This window comes from Polyodon spathula, chromosome 3 (assembly GCF_017654505.1).
Source record: "Polyodon spathula isolate WHYD16114869_AA chromosome 3, ASM1765450v1, whole genome shotgun sequence".
Taxonomy (NCBI): domain Eukaryota; kingdom Metazoa; phylum Chordata; class Actinopteri; order Acipenseriformes; family Polyodontidae; genus Polyodon; species Polyodon spathula.
This window is the reverse complement of record NC_054536.1, coordinates 13,851,872-13,869,885: the sequence shown is the minus strand read 5'-3', so window position 1 is coordinate 13,869,885 and position 18,014 is coordinate 13,851,872. Positions and strand designations below refer to the sequence as shown.

The following is an 18,014-nucleotide window of genomic DNA, read 5'->3' as shown; positions in this document are numbered from 1 at the left end:
AGATAATAGATAATAATAGATAATTTAATTTACACACAATATTAATTTGGCAACCAATAAAGTCATAATATGTGGGTTTTACAAAAATTATAATAGAAGAATAATATGAATGAATAGATTAGATTTTGTTTTTAAAATATAAAAATCCATTCTTAACATTGTACTTATATTAGTACTAGCTAGTTTTATATGAGCTGCAACGCAAACCTCACCCTTTGCATATATGATAGCCCCTTCAGAGGTTCCATTCTAACAAAATATTAGTCTGGTTTTATACCAGACATAAGATAAAATGAGAGTTATAGATGCATTCATGTTTAAATAATATTAATTCAGTGGGAATTACAAAATCCATGCAATATGCAATAGAATGTTTATTAATCTGATATAATGCAATACAAAGAAAGATTGTTGTAAACCAGTGTCTGGGTTTATTCAGCTCGTACTTACTTGATTGCTATTGATGAAACAGAGAGTGCCAGTAAAGGAGTCTACGTGTACTGCTCTCCTGTAGAGAACTCTACGATGAGAACTAAAGAACACACAGTCAACTGCTTACTAATTTAGATGTCATTCATCTATAAGAAAACCCCTTATTGTTCACCCTCATTGCCACAATTTCCGGGAGAGTGAAATATATGCTGTTTAATGGTGAAGGCTATTACGGTACACACTGGCCTTACTGTTAGAGGCACCAAAAACTCTTTTGAAAGATTTAGGTAATCTAAGATTATACTGACATAACCAACTACCCACCAGATTGATACAGCATAAGCACAGATGACTTTTGGTTACCATTTTGAGACCACATTATTATCTACTCTTTATTTTTTTTTCATTTCAGAAAATAAATGGTACCTTACAGATTTTGTAGCAATTGTCTTGTAAAGTACAGGATTTGGAGTTCTAGATATTCAACAGGATATACAATCATCATACAGCGTATTTTTCATACAGTTCTCATTGGACATTAGTCAGAATTCAATTAGCTTGTTATATACTTTGATAGGGCAGATTGCAGATGAAAGCATGTTACGTGGATGGATACATTCTATGGCCCTTGTGGATTTTGTAAAACAGCTCTAACCTTTTAAAATTGAAAATAAATTAAAGAGTTCTAAGTGGAAAGGGCATGCAATGGTAACAGAAAACACAGATTCCAAAATTAGGTCACCCCATAACAAGGACATTATACTTCAAAAGAAAAGTGCAGCTTTAAATATTAAACAGCTCCTGCATTTAAAATACACACTTGTGCAAATTTGGGGGGAAGACATATGGAGATCTATCCAAACCAGCTGAGGCTGCTAACTCCTTCGATACACAGACGTACCCCTTCCTAACCCCACCCCCTCCACACACACACTTATATTAACACTCTAACCACAACCCGCTACAGCATCTGCAAGTGCATTAGCCTGAAAGAAACAAGATTCCCAAGTGACCCTGTCTTCTCAATTAAAGATCCCCTAGTGATCACAAAGCAAGTCACTGCTTCACTGCAGGGGGGAGGGTTCGCCACTAATCTGGTTGATGAAGATCCCACAGCTCTGGGGGCCTGACAGAAGTCGCTTCACACCAGTCACGGATCTCTGACTACTAAATGCACATGCAAACGTCTGACAGTACAGCACTCTGTCTGCCCTGAACCTCTGGGAAATACTGTTTCGCTTATATATTTTCCCTTTCCTTCCTTTCTTCACGCAGAACACTGAGGTTCTGCACTGAGATAAAGGCAGCTGAAGAAACAATTCTAGTTATCAGAGAGAATTGCTTGCAGGGAAGTTTGATTGCCTTGTTCATTAGTCATTGGATTAAACTGGTTTACTTCATCTACCACAGGGTTTTAATTAAGGTAAGTGCCTCTGTGTTTATCTTGCTTTCTGTCTTCTGCTTAATAGCTGCTTTTTAAGGTCTCATGGTGGAATTTAATTGGCTGATTGGTAGTAAGTCAGTGCGTTGCTGTTATGGGCAAAATAAAAATAAAAAAGCTCTATGAAATTGGCTAGATTGTATTTGTTTTTCTGTGTTATTGCTTCTTCACATTATGTTGAAGATCACTGAGATTTTTCCCATTTTTCTTTCCTTTTTTGTGTTATGTGAAATATCACTTATGATGGCAAAAACCTAATATATATATATATATATATATATATATATATATATATATATATATATATATATATATATATATATGTGCTTTATTTTTAATATAAAAAGAGTTTAAAATAACAAATTTTCTATAAAAGATGAATATAATAGATAGAAAAATATAAAACAAATAGAATGTACCTGTGAATGAAAACAGCAATGGGGTCATTGAAATGTGCAGTGTCATTTTAAACTTTGCTTATTATTTTGTTTTAGTAGTTTATTTAGTTGAGTTATTTATTTAGATGATATATATATATATGATTTTTAATATACACCTGTTAAAAACCCTCAGAAACAGAAGTATGCTGTAGGGTTAACACTTTTTTTTTTCTTAAATACAAATGTTAAGTGCAGTTAAACACTGAAAATAGCATAACTTCAACCATACATGCTTTTATGTTTTAAATAATTAATGGCAATTGCGCATTTATCTTTGGATTATCGGTTTGCATATTCAAAATGTGAAGATAATTATGCTGTGAATGCTTCCCTCATTGTGCCCTAAAATACATTTCGGTAGAAGGTAAATGATGAAGGTACCATGACTTACATGCTTACAGCTGTCTTCACCATTTTCCATCAATCGCATCAGGCAATGAGCTAAAGCTCATACAGAACAAATGTATACAACATTGTCTGGATACTTTTATCAACACAGGTGTTATTTACATAGCTTTTCTTAATTTTATGATGAGCTCAGACATACATACTTGCAAACAATTTGAAACTGTTCAGCGGGATGCTCGTCCCTGAGGGGGGAAGGGGTCCTACGCATCATACACATGATACATGAGAGTGACAATATGCAAAAAACACATAAAACAGATGTATCACCGCAACCCAACACCACACGACCATCATGACAGTAAAAATAGACATAATGAAGCGTTCTTCCCTTTGTATAAGTTAGTGATCAGCAGATGTGTCAGCCGCACGAAAAGCACAGCGTGTGGTTTTCACTAACTCTACTGTGCAGAATAAATAATTTTTTTTCTATGAGTAAATATCGTGACTTTCTTCCTATGCATCAGGACGCAAGACATTTGCTAAGATGTCAGGTCTAACCCAACCATATAGGGACTGGTGGCATACAGGGACATATTATAACTTATTCTCCACTCACTGTATCTGGGATGTAAACTTCTACCAGAAACAACAAGAGTATGCAATTTAAAACTTTTTTTTTTTTTTTTCCCTGAATGATAAGGGGTAGTAAATTTATATATATATATATATATATATATATAAAATTCTACTTTAAATGTATGCAGCACATTATTTAATGCAATTTTTTAATTGGTCATGTGAGTCTTTTTTTTTTTTAAACCAATTGTGCTGTTAAGTATTCAGATTAAATATATGATGCTGTTTAATCCTAACAACACAATAAAATACAATCATTACATTTGTGAAAAATTAAGCTAGTATTTGCAGAGATAAATGGCTAGAGAAACCTACACTTCCAGTGTCACTGCACTGTTCACCACATGTACAAAAGTATACAACCGCACTTGCTGTTTTGCAGTGCTTGTGGTGGGACATTTGTATTACACTGAATATTGCACCAGTCTATGTATACATCTGTGTTCCATTTTTTTATTATTATTATTATTTTTTTTTTTATAAAAACCAAATGTCCCAACCCGGTCAACACTAATCTATCAGTGTTGTTACTGTACTCAAATACCAATCTTGTTACTTTGTCCCTCCTAGCATCTAGTCTGTAACACAACTGGCATTGCCATTATAAAATGGCTGGGATAAATTAAATGAAGTGATTGGTTGGACTAGATCACATGACTGTGCAGTAAGTATCAAAGCTCGCCTGGCAGTGTTGCCAGATCAGAGGTTTTCTGGAAGTAGGAATTTAACAAAGGTATTTTTTTAAAGCTAAAAATGAATTTTAAAAGGTTTTTTTTTTTTTTTTTTTTTTTTTTTCTGGAGTTTTTTTTTTTTTTTTTTTTTTTTTTTTTTTTTTTTTTTTTTTTTTTTTTTTTTTTTTTATGATTTAAAATCGTTTCTCAAGTTCATAATGAATTCAAACCCTCACAAAAGCCCTCTGTAACAGTGCGAAGTGTTATGTGTCATTGCTGAATAATACTGAGCCAGACACAGAGCACTGGTGTTGACATGCTGCACAGACATGCAGATTTAATTAACACACTAGTGCTGACACTAGGGTACTAGCAATGGTAGCCCTAGCGTCACATTTAATAAAGAAAAGCAAACAAATCAAAGCTAAAAATAAAAGTTTGCCACACAATCCCACTAAAAGGAATGTCCTGCTCCAGGAACCTACTACTCTACGGCAACTCGCTATTTTGGGATCTACCTCCTCTAAGCTGACCTACTACTGTTAATCCCAAAGTCCCGGCCTCCTAGTGACTCCTGGCTGCTTTGACGGTCCTGGCTGACCAAACACCTTCACAGGCACCATCTTGCAGTTCAAGGGTTCCATAGTAGTTCCTGCAGAGCAGATGGTCCATTCCTTGATATAAACAAACACACACTTCCACTCAGCGCCCGTCTGTGTAGCAGTGGCCTTGCAGTAGCCTCGAACTGTGGCACAGATGGTTTTTTTTTAAACTCCGCGCAGTATCCTTGGGTCCGCCGCCCAGCCAATCCAGACCTCCTGATCCTCTCAGCACTGATGAGCCTAACTTCCCAATCTGTTGCCTAGCAACACGTCTCAGCTACAACACACGTGTGCAGGAACCAGCAAAAGGGCTCCCTCTCCCTTTACAAACATGGCAGGTGTGGTTGTGATGTGAAGTATTATGTGCCAATGTAAGAACACACGCAACCCCAGGACAAAATATGCATTGTTGGGAATCCCAGGAAACAGCACTCATGAGACATACACTCTTCTATCTCTGCTTTAGAGTTTGAAAACGCTACAAGAAGGAGGTGATCGCAAATCTTCTCAATCTAAGAATATTTTAATTAAACATATGTTTGAACTATGATTATTATGTTCATGAAAATGTTAAGTTAAAAATTCTTCATGATTTTTCTTTTTTTTTTCGATTTTAACTTTCATAATCCGGTTGTGCAGAGGCTTTACCGCGTGTTTGTATGTGGGCCAAATGAGCAAACCTCTGCATGGTTTGCTGAAGAATTTAATGGCATGGTACCACATGTAACTCCGGTCATAAACTTAACAATCAATCATTTAAGATTTTTCTTTAGGTTTTATTTTTTGATGCCTACTATTTATGTTTTTACTAAATTTTTATATTCTTCTCGAATACCAGTAAGCACATTTGTGCAGCCAATCACATTATTTTGATTATTTGCATAGTATTTAACTTTGTTTATTCAAAAATACCAATAGAAATGCTCAATATTAGCCCTATAACATATCAATGTTGTAAAAATAGAAATCTGGAGAGTTGTTGTCGTCTGGGTCAATCTTCCAGTTCAGGACTTCAGGACACTTAGATAGTCAAACACTTACAGAAATTAAATAGAATTGTAAAAACATATATACGTGATAATATATTTCTGTGGATTTATTTTCTTTAAAATCTCAAACTCTTGATTTCTTCACGCCACATCGATAGTTGCTGTAAAGCTCTGTCGGACAGCAGAATCTGAAATCGGGGAGGAGGTCAGCAGGGTTGGATCTTAACAATGAAGCAGTGACAAAGAAAAAAACCCACATAGGTTAATATTGTCAGGAATATGGTATCAAAAGTTAAACACATTATGGTAATTGCAGACATTAGTGTGTATGTTGGCGGACATGACTGATGTGGTATTCTGCATGACTGCTTCACAGACTGGGGAACTTAGTGTTGAGAAGAGATGTGGCAGCGTGTTTGCAAGAATACAAAATAAAGGTACAGAACGTGATTGTTGTACTGGGGAAACAGTGATTTCAAATGTCAACTTTACTTACCAAAGTGTATCAGACATGGAAATAAGCAGTTATATTTGTAAACACACTGTGACCCTTTAAGATAAAAGGGACATATTTGTCCCACAAATAAAAATTATGCTAACTTTCTTAATTTTGTAATGAGGGGCACTAAATAGGGGTTAAAATGTACTGACAGGTTAGTTCTGGTTGTCCACATTGACTGTTTCCTCATAATACTTGAATCACTCTCAAATTTGTTTTAAGAAGGAACCATTTGAACAGACATTGAATTCCTTGTGTACTTAAGGGGTTAACAAAATTAAATTATAATTACAAATGTACCCAGTAGTAATGTGTTTTTCCAATAGGTAGCTTCTAAAGACAAAGTATAGGAACTGTTTTGTACTGGCGTAAGGATACATTACATAAAACTTAAAGTTTAAAATGTTTTTATTTTTATTATTATAAAATGAACAGAGTTATTTTATAAGCGCTAAAGCCTCGTGCTTCACAAGACGCCAAGGTGTACATAAGACATGTCTTACAGCACCCTGTCATGGGTTAATGCCTAGCTATGGAATAAAGAGCACACCATGCTCTACTCTAAATAAATAATGATTTACATTTTTAATAGTCTATTGTCTGTAGCATTTTAAGCAAATCACTAAATAATTAATTCGTACTTTACAGAAAAAAAAATGAGAACTGACAACTGTGTTATATATTACACAAATATTTACTGGAGTTGAGGCTTCACTTTAAAAAGTATTGCCTCAAGGGTTGAAATAGTGACCAGAGTAATCATGTGGTATAGTTTAAGTCGTTTCATGGCAATAGATGGGTGGAAAGACATGCACAATTAGGTTGTGAAAAAGAATGGTTGATGTACCATTGCCAGAACAGGTATGTTTCAGTCAAACAGCAATGTTACAGTTACCACTAGCAGTTCCATAGCCCTTCCTGTTGGACATAACTTTTCTCACTGTAACATTGCAAAATAAACTGGTGGTAACAGATTAGTAAATTAGAGCATTAATTCAGAGATATTCTGAAAAGCAGAATTAAAAATGTATGTTTTTGTGGTGTGAGTAGAAAGTGTCCAACTTAATATAAAAATATTTATAAAATAGACTAAACAGATATTTAAGTTGGTTATTTGTTTAACAGTGGAAATCCTTTAAAGTGTGAGTAGAAAGAAAAGAAAGGCCTACTTACAAGTAGCTCTATAAAATTTGATCTGGCTTACAGAAGAATTCAGAAATCAGCTGCACACACACAAACAATCAGATGGACAAACAGAAATCTGAATATCTATGCCAGCTCATAAAATACAAGTGTTTAATTTGCATACAAAACCAACATCATATTTGATGTGCAAAGGGTGGATTAGATCTGAATTTCAATGCAGGTCCCCACCCCCCCCACTGTATATTTAAAACATCTTTGTAAATACAATTTAACAGAGTGAGACAGCTCAGTCCCATACGATTATGCTTTCTTAACCAATGTTTCAAATCCACACAAACATACAAGCTAATTGCATACTTTCAATTCCCACTAGATCGTAATCAAATTTCTGACCACTTTTCAGTAAAATCTTAGCTCTCGTAGTTCTGGGGGCTTCTAATTTCCTGTCAATTAGTACCTATTTTCTATTTAAGCCCTGATCACTTGCACTTTCGCTGTCTAGCGTTTCGTTTTTGTAGCAAACGCTCAGACGCCATCATTTTGTACCTCACCGCTAATATCTAAACTTCGTTGCCTTTCACTGCAGGTCACTTCTCTGCGCAGCGCTCCCAAGTTATTTTTCTCATTCAGGTTCTCTATTCAGCTGCAGGAGCTCCAACGTTAGTCTTTCCTGCTCCATCCAGTCTCCAGCCCAGCAACAGTGCCGTCCAAACCGCAACTTCATTACTCAACTTGTCCGTGTCTTTATTAGAAAGACTGGCCCTCCGCTAAAACTTTCAAGCTCCTTCAACAAGACATCGACAGTGATTGCCTTGCCATAGCTCTATTTAAATCCACCACAAAGGTCTGTCAGCTGAATCTTTCTTTACTCCTAGCTTGCAATCAATCGCCCTTCCCCTGCTCCCAGAGCCAGCACAATTTATCCTTCCTTCAGAAGATCCTGCCCTGCATTTTCATCAGCTACGTTCAATGTTTTAAAAGACCTATCCAGCCCATTTCATACTCCATTTCAGCCTGTGGCGGCTCGTGATTTAGACTGGTCCATATGCTCCAACTGCTGTACTGTAACTTTTCGACCGGCACCTCTCAAACTATGTTTACCACGGCAGCATCCTCATTGAATGACTGTGGGGAGTGGTAAGTTGCCATGGTGACCAGGCAGGTTCATCAGGCACTGTGAGCTCCGTGCCTCAGTACTGCAATATTCTGTCTTCCTGTTGCTGCAATTTCACAACTTGTGAAGGCACATTCAACTTGTCGAATCGTGACATCTTAATACTGAGTTAACTTATTCATATACATGACTACCTGTCCTAAAACCTGTATCGAATATATTTATTCAAATCTAAAAAGAATATGCAATTGTTGTTCTACATAGACAAGGATTTTAAATACAAGAACCAAACATATTCTACCCTGCTTCACTCAAGCCAATGGTTTAATTCCAATCATAACCTCTAGATGGCAGTATAACACCACAAGTTCTATATATAGTCTTTAAGCTGGTTTGCTATCGCTGCAAAGCTTGCACACTCCAACTTTTCTATCCATTCCTGCAGTTTGTCATCAATTTGAGGGATTCTCAGGAGTTCTCCTCCTGCCTCAACTTTGCCTATCTAAATCAAATGACATTCTTCAATTTTAACTCGTCCCCTCTTCGAGGACTTGGTTATGAAGCAACGCACTCAGCTACTTTATGAGATCCTCAGTAGCTACAGTCAGTAACGTCCATCTTCCCTGCATCAGGCATCCATTCCTGTGACTTATTCTTGTTCCCAGATTTGTGTTTCCTCATCTGGCTCCAATCCAACAAACCGACCAGCTCATTAAGGCACTTTTATTCCATTTTCAAAGTCATCATTTCATCAACTCGAGCCGACAGTCAGATACGGAACCATGTTCTACGATTATCAATGTTTCAAAGTCCTCCTACCCCCAATAGTCAATACTCTCATAAACTGCTCCTGACCAAATCAATAGGCTTTGCAGAAGTCTCAGAGCAACGTATTCTTCATCCTCTTGGGTTATGCAGCTGTCTCAGACCTCTGCATTCTTCATCTCTTCCCCAAGAAGCCCCATCTCTGGCTTTATCTAAATCTAATCTAATCAAAATATGGGGCACCTGACTTCCTCAGCAGTCTATTCATATGTCTGCTCATCCTCTCAAATGTTACAGCAATAATACATTGTGAGAGATGTGATACAAGACATGGAAATCTGTATAACTGGAATTGCGAAACCCAAATCTCAGTGTGAGTTCACCTTTTCCATTTCAAGCAGACATGACAGTAACACACCGCTGACTGATCCCGTATTTACTAACACATAGAATGGTGGCACTCATCTCTCTACCCTTGTTTCCAGAATATGGGGCGCAAAAGGTGCTGTGTTTCCCCAGCAGCCAATCCAGCTGCCACCTCAGCCCTCAGTTCCAATTCTCTTTCTGCCTCTACTTTCGGTATCCAAGTTCAGTCAGCTGGTCCCATCTGCTTCCACAACCCCCATCCAGAATCCCCAGCTTCTCCAGCTGCTATTTGACTGAATCCTACTCTCAGTATTTTCAACCTTCTGCACCCAGAATCGAATAATCATATTCCTTCAATCGAAACCGGATCCTAGCTCTCATTGTCCATGCTAGGGATTCTCTCCATCTCCCTCCATTCTGTCCATACCAGCAGTTCGCCTGACCCTCTGTTGGATTCTTAAGAGCTTTCCCCCTGCCTCACCTTCCTGTCTGTCTATATCAATGGACATTCTCAAGTCCCCTAGCCTCCCTTTCTTTTCAACGTCAAGGTATCTCCCCAGCAGGAAACCCTTACCCCCCCCCCCAACCCTCTGTTCATTGATTCCTCTCGCTCCTATCATCACTCATTACTGGTTCTCAACCCACCTCTCCAACCTCGCCTCCAGAGCAGGCCTTCCTCTTCCCCCATCATTCCGTATAGGTGTAGGCGCAGCCCCCTCCTCAATGAGGGCAAACATCAATCATAGCCTGATCATAAATGTGGGGGAGCTGGTTCTCCTCTGCAGTGGATTCCTACATTCATTCATCCTCCTCTGATATAGTTGCTGCTCATTTTTAAATTGCTAGTATGCCCAAAGTGGGGGCTTCATGTCTGCCAGGGCCACCAGAGATTTTCACCTAATCAGCCTCGAGGGGTTTTTTCCTCTCCACTGAACAGCAGGTATACACAAATTACTAACCATCGCTCTGTTTATCCCATTTTGTCTTTCTAGTCTTTTGTTTTTGTTATACACTGGCATGTGCTGTCTTTTGTTCATCTCACGGTGTGGGAGATTTCGCGAGGTAAGTCTCACTTTCCAACCTCAGGGCTAAGCATCCGCCTCTTTTACCTTCAGGGGGGTCCTCACCATGTGAGTCAGATCGGACCCCCAGCCACACTGTCCTTTCGCAGCTCCTGCACTTATCTTACCTCACTATAGGCTCTGTTTTATACTCTGCCTTACTTTTGGGATGTGGCTACTCCGTGCTCGTGTCCCATAATAACCTCTATGCCTTGTCCTTATTTCGGTCCCAGGCAGCGTGAAGTTTCGGCCAATTGGGGGTCTAATGAGCGCCCCTTTACAGAAGTCTCAGATGCTGGGTACATCTCTCTCTATCTCTTTTCGTGTCCTGGTCTACCGGACCATCTTCCTCCTGAGGGGTGGCTCCCCGAGTCATAACCCTCGTATGTGTTTTCGGTTGCTGGGTCCTTTGTCCCTGGGTTGTGTCGGCATCGATGCCCTCAGTCAGCGTCCATCTTTCTATCCTGTTTCGGATGCTGGGTCCTCTGCCCCTGGGATGTGTCAGCATCGTCACCCTCAGTCAGCGACCACTTTCTAACCTAGTTTCCATGTCCGGATCTGCTGGTCTGCTACTAGAGTCAGGGCCTCGCCTGCTCCTCTATCCTAAGTCCGGTCCCTAGCCGTCATCTGTCCTACTAACGGCTCCTTTCTGCTTCTCCTGCCTTATCCTTACACCCCTAGCTCACACCCAATGAAGTGACTGTAGAATTTACTGCAATGGTAATACTTTTTTTTTTTTTGTAGAAAAATACACTATACATAGACATTCAATTTAGTAAAAAAATAACAAATAGATTACAAACACTGTTTTTTTTTCTTAATAATCATCCCCAATATTTTGGTGTTCTTTCCCTTTGAGTAGTTGAGAATGTAGTCGTGTTATTTCCATAATATAAAATGCATTTAGAACTGCATGTTTTGTATGTGTGAATGTTTTACATTGCCAATTGAGATTTATTTAACCTAATATGGAATCAGATGTAATTTTTAAAAATGAAAATATATAATTATATAACATGTACAGGACATTTCTAGCAAATAGAAGTTCACAGTCTGTTATTATGTCTTTGTTGGCTTGGAACATGATTTCTAATTGGGAGTTATGATAGACACTCTGGCCAAGAACCCAACTTCTCCTAGCTTATGACCTCTTGATGTTCTGTTAGACCTGCTTGCAAGAACCATTGTGGCTTTTTCTTCAACACCTTTAATATTTTTAAATAGAGCAGTCTGTAAATCCAGGCCATCTCCCACAATATTTCTTACATACCTGGTCTCCAATATGCTGTGGGACTTCAAGTTAAGTCAAGTAAAGTCAATTGAGATCTGTTAATTCGACAGGCAAAGGTTGTGTGGCAGTAGTATCTGAATATCAAACAGACGAAGTTCTGCTGCAGTGCATCATTTCTTGGATGGGTGCTTAGTGCAGGTAATAATGCATCTAACCATCAATTTTGCCTGTCAGATCAAAATCCAGTCAAAGTCCTTTGGCATCAAGTTAATGGAGATCTCTGGGCAGGGTGTATAACAATGTATTGATGTCATATAGCCTGACTTGTTTAGACAAAAAATGTATTAAAGTCTTATACAGATTCCAGTGACATAACTTGAAGTAGTCAACCACATTTTTTGAAGTAGAATCGACAATTGGGGAGAATGCTCAATGAGTTTTGTGCTGAGGAGCATAACAGTGAGGCTATACATACTGCTTTGTCCTCCTTGAATCTCATCAGCCCCTCTTTTTGTATTTTAAAATAGATTTAAGGGCAGTGCCTGGTCCTGTTATGTTACCATACCATACTGCACCATTATTCAGAAATATTAAGCTCCCTATCCCCCATCACTTCCTGTGGTATAGTTATAGGGCCCCTCCTGCTATATTATTAATATCTGTAAAACTGGAAGTAAAATACAATTATTGTGGCTGGAATAATTGTCTCACCTCAATCAAAGTGAAACAATCTTTGGAAAACAACAAGATTAATAGGAAAGAAAAGATTTTTTCAAGCCTCATGGCCATTATTCCTTCAAGTTAATTTTCTACATTTCTTGAAAAATGTGCCAATTGATTTATCACTCGAAGCAGAACTGGTATCCACGCAGCATAAAAAAGAGAACCCAGCATTTACTTTAAACAAGGGGTGACGCCTCACCTCAGGGTTCCTCGGTTTTAAATGCATCCCTATCACTCACAACTAGGAATGGCAGAAAGTTCATGTGATTTAACCCAGAGAAGCAGTAAATAGAAACTGCAGGATGGTACAAAATCTCAGTGTGTTTTTCTTCAGTAACATAAGATCTGACAGAATACAAAATGAAAAAGAGGAGAACAAATTTGTACGGGCTTATCGTTTTGCTAAACAATCCGATTAGTATTGAGCAGCAGTCAAATTGTCTTGCACTACAATTATATTTACATTTGTTTCCCAGAAATTGACTTTGGGTTGTATTGGGATTTAGACCGTGAGCATCACATTGCTGACCAACTAATACTTTATGCATGTAACCCATTGTATTGTTTTTTTCTTTATTCCAAAGGAAGCAAAGCAGCAAAGTATTAGGCACAAGTAGCCTTTTAACATGTTATTTGAAGTTTTGATAATATTGAATCTCATCTTTTAAAAGCCATTGGCAAGTTTTTTTTTTTTTAATTTTGTTAGAAGTGCTTTCTGTCATGCTGGCGAAATACCATTAGTAAACAGACCCTGAAGGTATTGGTGGAATCTTAATGGATACTGGTAATATTGCTGTATTAAGAAAATGTCTTGTGGCAGAGGAATACTACAGTCTGATTTTCTTCTGATCTCCCCCCCAAATGCTATGTTCTATATATTAGCTGTTTTCATTACAGGTTTTGAAAAATGATAAAAATGTGTAATAGTAATGGGTCCATAATTTAAAACTACATTGGATTTCATTGAACTGTAATTCATTTTTGTCCCTCCAGGAATAAGATTAAGCTTATATTCGTGTCACTTAAGAAGTTTATTAAGAAATATTAAAATAAACTTTCAGTGGCAAACATTTTGACTAGAAGGCATTGAAAAAGAATTCTGTCGACACATTTGTCATTTCATTTTAGTTTATTTTAGTATCTCTTATGTAAATGTAGAGAATGCATTATAAACAACTTTTAGCACCCAGAATGGAACCCTCTTTTTCTAGAATTTGTTGCCATCATACTGTCATCGTATTTTACCTTTCCGGATTTTAAAAGTACACATTCCAGCATGGAATGTCTGGAGAGGGGTAGGCCAGTGCCATTTTGGTACGACTGATATCGTTCCATCGGTCAAATTCAAGGGAGAAATTGAAGAAGCTTTATTTTACTGAGACAGAAGTACTTATCCTTATATCCTGTAATCCCACTGTAAGTCTTCTGTTAAGTAATGCGTATTGCACCACTTCAGACAAAAAAACAGTCATTGAACTCAGTGTAAAAAGTTTTATCAAGGAAAGGGCAGAGAGCTACATTAGTGCTTCATCACGACTGTCAAAAGTACATTATTAGAAATTTCAAACATACTTAAACCAGGTTAATCACAAAACAGGTTAATCTTGTTATACTGTACATACACACTGACAGACTTTTGCTGATAAAACCACTAAAATGCCAGAACCAAGCAGAAATCTCAGTGAACAATAACTTAGTCAGTAAAAACCTTTGCTTATGGGCCTAAGTCCTGCTGTTGGAAAGTATTTTAATATAAAGTTAGGTTATTATCATTCTAATAGTTATAACCTCTCTTTGAAGATTGAATTGATTTGGAATTAAGAACCATGTGTCTTTTATGTTACATATTTTGTTTTAACTTAAATCTATAAAAATGTGACCAAGGTTTTATTCATATTGGTGAAGCTCTTGATACAGATGATTGCATTGCTGATGAGGAATAATTGGATGATACGCATATTAACAGTATACAGTTCACAAATTGACTTTAGTGTAATTAGCACTGGCGGAAATATTCAACAAATAGTGACTGTATATTTAATCATCCTCAGGGTCAAGTAGAACGATCAAGTTGCACCTGTTGCTAAACCAGATGGCCACAATTAGGTTAGCAAAATTAACAAGTAAACACACAGGAATAATGTAGTGGGCTATCGCTATATTTATTGTAAACATCGCTAATGGGGATCTATTTCTTTTGAGGAAAATAATCTCCTCAATTAGCTGTACAGTAAAATGTTGCTTTGCTAAAATGTGACTTTAATCAAGCACATTAAATTACTATGCAAGAAAAATAAAATCATAGATCAATACATATTTTTATGTGTCTTTTTATAAGAGATCTAGTGGTGTAATAGATTATTTTGAGCTCCATCCCTCTTTGTGGAATTGTACATGAATGGCATTAATCTTGCAGAAGAACAGTACCGTATTAGTAAAACATCCTCATTCTAAACCTTACCGCTTGTATGCAATCTTAGTATGGAAATGCATCTTTTTATAAATGTCAACAATATTTTTACAGGCAGCATGTAATACAAGCCTCAGGTTAACATTTAAGTATTCAATGCAAACACCAGTTTCAGTTGAATGTCCAGTTCTTCAATTTCTAAACAACAATTCTGCAACTCCCTCTCCTTTGTCTGACATGACATTTATATTAAGAAAACTGTGCAAGATTTATGGTGGTGGTTATTCATAACTAAAGTGACAAGGAATTACAGATTTGTTATCTCAAGTACTGTATCAGTGACTTTACCTGCTTTTGCTGATTTTGCCTTTTTGAGGGCCTACGATTTAATGAATACTGTAGGTAGATGTTTGTGACAGACAAACCAATGACCTTGCATTTCCCAAGAAAGCATCGTGACCATTCTACAAAACTATGAATCCCCTCAGATATCTTCTTTTTTGTACTCATATCCCATCACTGTGTCTCATATGCAAGAGACAGCAGTATCTGTATTGTATTATATATCTGTATTATAGACTATTCTATCTTATCTTGTGTACATTTTTGAGGCAGCATGTTATCGTGAATATATGTATGAATTAAGTTGATGTTAAACAATTCCCCATGCACAGTATAAATTAATCATGATATTTCCTTACTTGATATATTGGTTCATAGTCCCAAGAGTTTTTATAATTATATTTTTTCAAGTCTTTTTTGGTAGATTAAATCAAGTTTGATATCCATCCACAGTCTGTTGTAGGTTTCTTTAACACTCCAGAAAAAAATTTAAAACAGTACATTCCTGATTTTTTAAAATGATCCTTATTGGTTTTACTCGATATTTCTTCTGAATTTTACCTTGCTTAATCTTGGCCCTCTAGAAGCAATACCTCTTAAAACCACTAGTGGTGCAATACACTTTGTATGCATATATTGTAAACAAGTGGAAGCTCATCTTTTATGCAATGTGCTTGAGTCTTATCAGGCTTGCTCAGTCACTGAGGTTTATGTTTACTATTTGTATGACCAGTTTCCACCATTCACCACCAATACATCTTTGATTAAAGTAATTTCCACACCGTATTGTGGTTATATGATTCCATCTTTTTAAGATGCTTTAGTGAATATAAGTTCTGTGAATTGTAAAGTATTCTAAAAATTGCCTGCACTTAGTTTGTTTTTAACCCTATGTATTTTGCAAAGTTATGAACTGTGATAAGCATATTATCAGCAAAAAACTGTATAAATAATAATACTTGGTATCAAAACAACAAACAAACTGATTTTAGGGAAAAGCTGCTCACACTTTATTAATTTATTTTCGAGTAGTTCTTGCATTAGCAAAACAATATTGAGTCGTGGCATTATTCTTCAAACATTGTTTGTGTGCAAAATTTCCTTGCACTTATTATACTGTAACACGTTTGTAACCAGCCCTTAAAAAAGCAGGGAAATTGATAATGTTATCATATTACAAAGACACGCCAATGGCGTACCAGTCTATTTTTTAAGAGCCCAGTAGTATATATGATATTGTGGTAGCCAGGGTCAGCTATAACCAGATTTTTTAAAATTTATTTAGTTTCTTAAAGACCATTTCTTTTCTGTGTTTGAAAATCCCTTCTCATAGTTTCAAAGTATATCTACAGACATTCCCCCCCCCCCCCCCCCCCCCCGATTATTTGTGTGTTTGCACATTAACGAAAGGCTGTAAAAGAAAAAAAACTAAATATGAAAAACGACCTTCCTATGTGACTCCTGCCCTCTGCTGAATGAACTCATTTGTAAGGTTAACATCTCTTTAGTAAGTAGAGCGTCAGGCTAACCTGAAATCAATAAACAAAGCAGCAAAGGATTGGTCTTTTGTGATACAGTACTCATTTTAAATAGTGATACTATTGAATCAAATGCATCACCACACAGTTTAAGTTGTTCATTTGTTTTGCTGTAGCATTATTGTGCATTCCATTACCAATTACATATTTTTATTGTTTAACTGAAACTTCTTTTTAATCTGGGTTATATAACATGTAAGTTGATGATGATAATATTGAATGCACTGTTTTCTTGATTTCATTATACTACTAAATGGGGAAAAAAAAAAAAAAAAAAATGGTAGTTTTTTTTTTTTTTCCTGCCTTTTTTAAATTACTTATTCAAAGAATTCAGTGAAGAGCCATGATCAGTGTCTTTTTTCCTAACATCATCATATCTTACCCAAAATGTTAAATGTGACATAAGAGCTTGATGAGTTAGCTTAGAATGCCATACAGTGTCCATTTTAAGACATCCTCACACCTCACCCCTCCTCGACTCAATCGCCAGACTGCTTCAAGCCATATAATCTCCTCCCCTTTTTTAAGATTATACTGGAATAGCTGGAAAGAAATTTAACAGTACAGTTTTACTTGCTAGAGAGACCGACTACGATTTTAAAAATTACATAGGCCTATATTAATATAGGTACACAAACAAACGTTAATAGGACACCATGAATTAGTACAGTTAAATGTGTTATCCGTTAATTCGAAAGCATGCTAAAGAAACTATGTAATATATTGTAATGAATGTGGGGTCTTTGAGGGGGAGGGGCTGTGTTTCCTATCAGTCCAGCAGCCTGTGGTCGACGGGCACGGACAGCAGGAACTGCTGGTGTTTGTTGTTGTTGGAAGCAAAGAGAGAAACGAGTGAACAGAATAGTTTTATCCTGATATTTATTTTCAGTTCCACCCTGAGATTTATTTATTTATTTTTTTAGCTTCGTAGCTCACCTGTTAAATTGTTAGTTAACCTTCTTATATTGTCTGTGATCATTTATTATTGTAATAAATATAGATCAAGTTTGGACCTGAAATTGACTGAAGGATCGTTATTATCTTTGTTACAATATGTGTTCTACATAACTGTAGCATTTGAATGAAAACAAACACCAACAACTCCTTCATAATCTTAGTATTATAATTACATTTATCGTTAAAAGGAGTTTAAACTTTGAAAATGTTTTATTTCTGACATTGTACATAATAGGGTGGGTTTATGAATTTAAACAACCAAAATCTAAGATGGCATAAATTAAGCAAGTCAATGAATACAAA

General features: G+C 36.6%; 1 protein-coding gene across 1 annotated transcript in view; it reads left to right on the top strand.

The window, feature by feature from the left end:
* The first annotated feature begins 1,604 nt into the window (after nucleotides 1–1,604).
* The window catches only part of LOC121312743 (cadherin-12-like), a 105,577-nt gene continuing 89,167 nt past the window's right edge, over nucleotides 1,605–18,014 (top strand). Inside the window, exon 1 of the mRNA XM_041244471.1 lies at nucleotides 1,605–1,855. The gene's annotated coding sequence lies outside the window, so the exon portion shown is untranslated. The remainder of the gene's footprint in view (nucleotides 1,856–18,014) is intronic.